The sequence below is a fragment of the Rhinopithecus bieti genome, unplaced genomic scaffold (assembly GCF_001698545.2).
Source record: "Rhinopithecus bieti isolate Rb0 unplaced genomic scaffold, ASM169854v2 scaffold_8211, whole genome shotgun sequence".
NCBI classification, from domain to species: Eukaryota; Metazoa; Chordata; class Mammalia; order Primates; family Cercopithecidae; genus Rhinopithecus; species Rhinopithecus bieti.
Genome location: NW_016805759.1, coordinates 187,364 through 193,933, shown reverse-complemented (window position 1 = coordinate 193,933; position 6,570 = coordinate 187,364). Strand labels below are relative to the sequence as shown.

General features: G+C 47.3%; 1 protein-coding gene and 1 long non-coding RNA gene across 6 annotated transcripts in view; one reads left to right on the top strand and one right to left on the bottom strand.

Moving 5' to 3' along the window:
- The window catches only part of LOC108530627 (uncharacterized), a 5,629-nt gene extending 4,829 nt beyond the window's left edge, over positions 1–800 (top strand). Inside the window, exon 3 of the long non-coding RNA XR_001885912.1 lies at positions 729–800. This is a non-coding gene — a long non-coding RNA (uncharacterized LOC108530627). The remainder of the gene's footprint in view (positions 1–728) is intronic.
- PLEKHA7 (pleckstrin homology domain containing A7) overlaps positions 1–6,570 on the bottom strand; it is a 238,946-nt gene that overhangs the window by 209,200 nt on the left and 23,176 nt on the right. The gene's annotated exons all lie outside the window — the stretch shown is intronic.

The window sequence follows — 6,570 nt, the reverse complement described above, 5'->3', positions numbered from 1 at the left end:
AAAAAAAAAAAAAAAAAAATAATAATAATAATAATATTATCATGAAGAACCAAACTACCATTTAAGGAGGGCTTATTTCATACCAGGTACTGTGTTAAACATGCTACCTACATTATCTTTAATCAGTCTATTCTATGTACAGCAACCATAATTTAACGAAGGAATGGCATGATCTGACTTTTCTTTAGAATAAGGATATTTTAGAATACTATCCTAAATAATTAGTATATTTAGAATAAGTATTTAGAATAATTAGAATATTTAGAATAAATATTTAGAATAATTATCCTTATTCTAAAGCAAAAGTCAGATCATGCCACATCTCTGTTCAAAGCCTTCCATTGTTCAAAGATGTCCAGTGAATTCTCTCCCGACTTAGGGTGAAAGCCCAAGTCAAAGACCTGCACCTCTCCAATCTCAACTCTTACTCCCTGAGCTCCAGCCACTCTGGCCTCCCTGCTGTTTCCTCATCATGGCATGTCATGCCCTATATGGCTTGATCAGATCTCTACCCAAATGTCATCTCCACACAGAGGCCTCTTCTGACCATTCCACTCTCACACCCAGGCCTCCTGTCACCTTTTCCTGCTGATTTTTCTCCACAGCACTTAACCATCCTCTGATACTATATATTTTAACCATTTCATTTGCTGTCTTTCCCTCCTGCTAATACGTAAGCTCCATGAGGGCAGAGACCTTTATTGATTTTGTTCACTATCCCATCCCAGCATTTAGAACAATGTCTTCTGGCTCCAAGTAGGAACTCAATGAATATTCATTCAATAAAGGAATGAATGACCCTACAAGGTAGGTGTTCTTACCAGCTACTGACTACAGATGTGGAAACTGAAGCTCAGAAAAGTTGACTCATTTGTCCAAGGTCACACAGCTGGCAAGCAACAGAAGTGGAATTAAAATTGAGGTCTTACAGCCCCCTTAACTCTGTGATGGCATCTTCTTTCACCAAAAGGAAGGATCCAGACATCCTACACCGCAAGTGTCTTGGGTGCCAGTGGGCTGGGCATCTCCTCACCCTTCTTCAAAGAAAGAAGCCTTGAGAAGCCCTTGAGGCAGATGCCTCTGCCTCATTCATCTAAGAATGCCCAGCACCTGGCCCAGGGTTGGCATGCAGGTGCCCACCACACATCTGTGAATAAACCCACTCCTAGGTACCTAGTGTGTCTTCACATTTTGATTTCTTTACACATTGCTTTGTGAATTGCTGTTCATTTTACTGAATGTGAGGACAGGCAGAAATTCCAAGTACACTTACTTGTCAACCTTTTGGCTAATGTTAAGTATAGAAATTCCAGGTACACAAAATTGAACTAGAACGGACCCTGCCTTGAAGAAAGTTACAACAATGTGAGAGAGATGCAGACACAAAAAGGTGTAACATGAAGGAGGACAGTCATGTGAGCAGCAAATGCAGTGCCAAGAGTGCAAGGGACAAAAGAGCTCAGCTCTTGGGGTGGGATGGGGACAGTCACACACAACAGCTAGACAGTTAAAGACAGGCAAGGAAGGCGGAACAGCTTATCCATCCTTTCATTGAGCATTAACAATTTGTTTTCTTGCTTGAAGAAACACTGTGCTTGTTACTTGATACCTGAGTACTGAGGACAGATATGTGAATGAATACTGGGGACAGATATGTGAATGAATCAAACATGAAGATAATTAAAAGGCTAATGAGGGAGACACAGAGAGACATTAGCACAGAGACTGGGGTGATATGTAGCAATAGAGGATGCTAGCATGCAAGCTCCATGCCCACAGGCACCCTCCTTTTGTTCACTACTGTACTCCTCAGTACAACACTGTCAGGCTCAGAAAAGCTTCTCAGCACATAACAAATGAATGAAAGCACTGCTAATTAAATGAATGAAAGCACAAACGAGGGATGTCACAAACCCTTGATGGCGGGTGGCCAGTGATGGCTCCCCAGGTAACACCTGAGTCTTAAAGGACGCATAGGAATTACCTGGATGGAAGGGGGCATTCCTGCAAAAGCAAAGACACAGAAGCAAGAGAGTGCTACAGCTGATGATGTCATGGAGTGCATTCAGGCCAGAGGGTAATGGTGTGCTTTAACAGGACACAGACACAGGAAGAGAAGCCCAAGTCAGGACACCTCTGAAGGCCCTCATCAGGAAGCACATCAGGATGAGGTCTTTGGGCCCCTGTACGGAGAACAGGATGGAGGTAGGAAAACCAGTCAGACCCATCTGCACTACTACAGGTATGAGTTGCTGAGGGTGGGGTCTTTAGGAGGCACCAGAGAAAGGACTAATCACAAGAATCTGTTACAAATCACAGGTGCAAGACCCCATGGAGAAGGGAGGCATCCAACAAGCCCAAACACATTTTGAGTACCTAAGAAAAGTGCAGCCCCACCAGAGCCCTCCTGGGAATGCTGCAAGGCTGCTGGGGAGATGCCAGCGGAACCATGTCACACCTTGCACACAGTCAGCAAAGCAGGGACCCTACTGACTGGCTGGAGGCAAGGAGGAAGTCAGGGGAGAGAAACCAGAAAAATGCTCACTATTTATTTCACTTTCACTTTGAGCACACAAGTGGGGAGAAGACGCCCTGGCCCAGGAGTAGAGAAACTTGGCTGGAGTCCCAGCTGTCACCAACAACCTGCGTAACCTTGGGCAGGTGACTTCACCGCTGGGGCTCAGCTTCCCCATCTATAAACCAGAGCTTCCACCACAAGCCCCACCTCTACCAGCATCCTGGAAAGGCCCCAATCAGATAAGTATCAACTCTGCATAGCTTTATATGGCACCTATGTGATCTTCCTTGTACCAGGAAGGGAGGCAGGAAAGGGGCAGGCCCAGCCCCTGCCCAGAGAAGGTTTTAATAAGGTGGTCTAAGCAGGTACTGCAGAACACCAGCAAGGGCATTTCCGGGCACATTCTTCAGCCAGTCTTACTGCCCAGCCCAATCCAGCCCAGGGAAGGGGGAGAGGAAGCAGTGAGCTGTTTTACAATCCATCAAATTAATTGCCCCAAATGGGAAATTTGCAGGCCTCCTACAGCCTCATGTGTATTCCATAATCTCCCATGGCCCTAATCTCCTGAGAAAGAATGTGTGGGCTGTAACCTTTTCAGCCCACTGTTCACAGGGGCAATGCTTTGGAAAAACCTCAGTCCCCACCAGTGATCCCTCCTAACCAAAAGACTCCCTGACCTCCCATCCCCCTCCCCCCACCAACTTGGTAGCCAGCCAAGGCCTGGCTCCGCCCCGCAGGAGCCAGCTAGGCCAACTTTGGCCTTGACTTTGACCTCAGAAAGGAGACCTGCCCAACCAGCTCCTTTGGTAAATACAACTTTTGCTCCCTCCTTTTCCTCCCGAAGATAGAACAGCCTGGCAGGAGGCTGAACCAGGAGAAGTGGCTTCAGAGTAGAGATGCACCCTTGAGGCGTGGTGAAAACAGCCCGAGGTGAGGTGCTGGGCATTGGTTCTAACCTCTGCTCACCCTATCCCTGCTAGGAAACCCGCTTCCCGTCTCTGGACCTCATCTTCATTTGAGAAATGAAGGGAAAGTAAAACAGCCTCCCAGGAACTCCTTACCCCGCCCCTTTAAACAAGTTTGCTTCTTTGCTTCTGTTGTAACCTTTAGCTGCTCCTTTTCCTGCATAATGAAGCCTCTGTCTAGGCCCAACTCAAATGTCACTTTCCCCACGAAGGCTTCCTGGATCCCTCCCTTCTCAACACCTGTCCCAAACTCTCTGCCTCCTACACTCAACTAGCCTTGAGGGCAGGAGATTCTTTTACTCATTGCTACTGTTAGGAACCTCATTTGATAACATATTTCAGAGAGCTCTGGACAAACCTAGGGCCAAAATCCATTTCATTCTCTAAAATACCTGGCATGGAACAGATCCTGGTTCACCACTGGGTGAAGTTTTCTCAGACAGTGTGTGGAAGGCCAGGCTCCCTGAAGTTGACTGCGCCTGTTAATAACCAGTGTCTGGACCCTCTCTCCTTAACAAAGTGCTTTCTCACTCACTACCTCACCTGCAGGGGAGGGACTGATGTGATCCCCTTTCACAGAGAAGGCAAATGTCTTGCCCAAGGTCAGGCAGCTGTAAGGGGCTAAGCCAGGATCCAAACACAGGTCTCCTAATTCTGTTTCTAACTTTGTGTTCCTCCCACCGTACCTGAGGGAACATGCAACCCTGAGCCTGTTGAGATCTGGGCTTGGAGAGAGATGCAATCTAAACCTCTCCTTAGGACTGCCCTGGCAGCCACATCCAGAGCAGCCAAGGGACAGTCAGGAACTCTGGGCAGAGGAATGGCAGAGGGCCTGCCTGCCTGCCTGCTTGCCTGCCTTCCTTCTTTCCTTCCTTCCTTCCTTCCTTCCCTCTTTCTTCCTTTCTTTCTTTCTTTGAGACAGAGTTTCACTCTTGTTGCCCAGGCTGGAGTGCAATGGTACAATCTCAGCTCACTGCAACCTCTGCCTCCCAGGTTCAAGCGATTCTCCTGCCTCAGCCTCTCAAGTAGCTGGAATTACAGGCGCCCACCACCAGGCCCAGCTAATTTTTTGTATTTTTAGTAGAGACAAGGTTTCACTATGTTGGCCAGGCTGGTCTCGAACTCCTGACCTCAGGTGATCCACCCACCTCAGCTTCCCAAACTGCTGGGATTACGGGCGTGAGCCACCACACCTGGCCCATCCCATGCTTCATTACCTCTGATGATAGTGAACTCACTACATCCCAAATATTTCAGAAGCTATTATTGTAAACCTGGGGCCAAAACCTTTCTCCCTGTAGCTTTCACAGAGGATGAGACTCTTCTATGTGGCAGCCCTTCAGATATCTGCAGCCAGCCCTCATGTCCCTGTGGGTCTCCTCTTTTCCATGTAAAATACCCCCAGTTCATTCAGCTGTTGCTTGGGAGACAAGGTTTCCAGTGCCCATCACAGTCAACCCTTCAGAAGGACCTCAAATAGCCACATCTCCCTCAAAAGGGTGACCCATGAACGGGCCCCAGTGCTCCATCTGTTATCTCCCCAGTGCAGAGCAGCACCATCACCTCCTGTGCTCTGAGGAGGAAACTTCCATTAATGCAGCTTAAAAGCAAAACCAAAACCCCTTTGTCCCAAAGCTAATTTCTCAGAGGGCCCTGGCCATGTGGGAACAAGGACAAAACTCATTCTCGTCACCTTATTAGAATGGGAAGAGCAGGAACTCTGGAGTCAGACCTGGACTAGAATCCTGGTCCTGTCACACATAGACAAATTACTCACTCTCTCCAAGTTTCAATTTCCTCAGCTATGAAATGGAGAAAATTTTTACCTCACTAGACAGATTTGAGGAATAAAAGAGCTAAGGTATATAACTACCTACCAAGAACTTCCCCAAAGTCAAAGCTGGTAAGTGGCTGGGTTGGGATGACATTTCAAATTCAAGCCTGCCATCCTAAAGCTTTGTGGCCATAAGTTCCACACCACAACCCTACTGCTTTCATGTCACACAGTCTCCACCACGCTGCATGTCATATTTGGTTTATCCATCTCCCCACACTGGACTGTGAACTCCTTGAAGATGTCCTTGTTTTTGTGGCCCCAGGATCTGGCATGGTGCCATCTGGCACAGAGTAGGAGCTAATAAAGGCTGATGAACAAGTGATTATATGAACAAGTCAATTACACTGGCTACAAGAAGACATGTGCCTCCTTTGCCCTCCCAATGCCCACATAAGCTTTGTGGCTGTGTACTACACACAGCTCTAATCCCACTACGTGGGCTGAGTAGCAAGAAACATTTATTTCATAAGGGCTTGATGTGCCGAAGGATGCCAGCGTCATCCCCCAAACCAGGACATAGCAATGTTCTGTCTCCCCATCCACAAAACCTCCAAGACTAGAGAGGTTTACTCTCCACTGCTCCTGGAGACTAGAAGCTGAGCTGTGTGTACTCAGATAAGCATTCACTGGGATGGTCCCTGGTGACACCAAGAAGGCACAGGTCCTGTGTGGAGGAGAGTTGATGCCAGGGTTTCTTCAGAGTTCCTCAGCTCTCTGGGGCTTCATTTAAAACACCCTCTCTTGCAGTGAGCTGAGATCATGCCACCACACTCCAGCCTGGGCAACAGAGCAAGACTCTGTCTCCAAAAAAAAAAAAAAAAAAAAAATCTTCTCCCTGTTCCCAGGTAATCAATAATAGGAAAAAGGAAGACACACCTGTTCATACTCAATGGGCCATCTCAAAACCATCCGGGCTCCACCTTATAGAGCACCTGTACCTCACCATCCGTGCTACACTTGATGCTGCACTGTTTCAGTGACAGGAAGACCACCAGTCCTTCATGGACTGCTTATAAGTCATTCCTGAGAGCCTTTCTCAGTTACTCCTAAGGCTGTGGGATCCATGAAAGCCTTGTTCCCATCAATTCAGAGCCTCAATTTCCCCATCCCATCAAATGGGCATACCATTATCAACCTCAAGGTTGTAACACTAAATTTTGAAGTAGAGCTGAGGAGATTTTAAAAGTTCCCTGGAAATGTGCCTGATGCCAGGTAGTCCTGGGCATTACCAAATACTTGTACTACCTAAG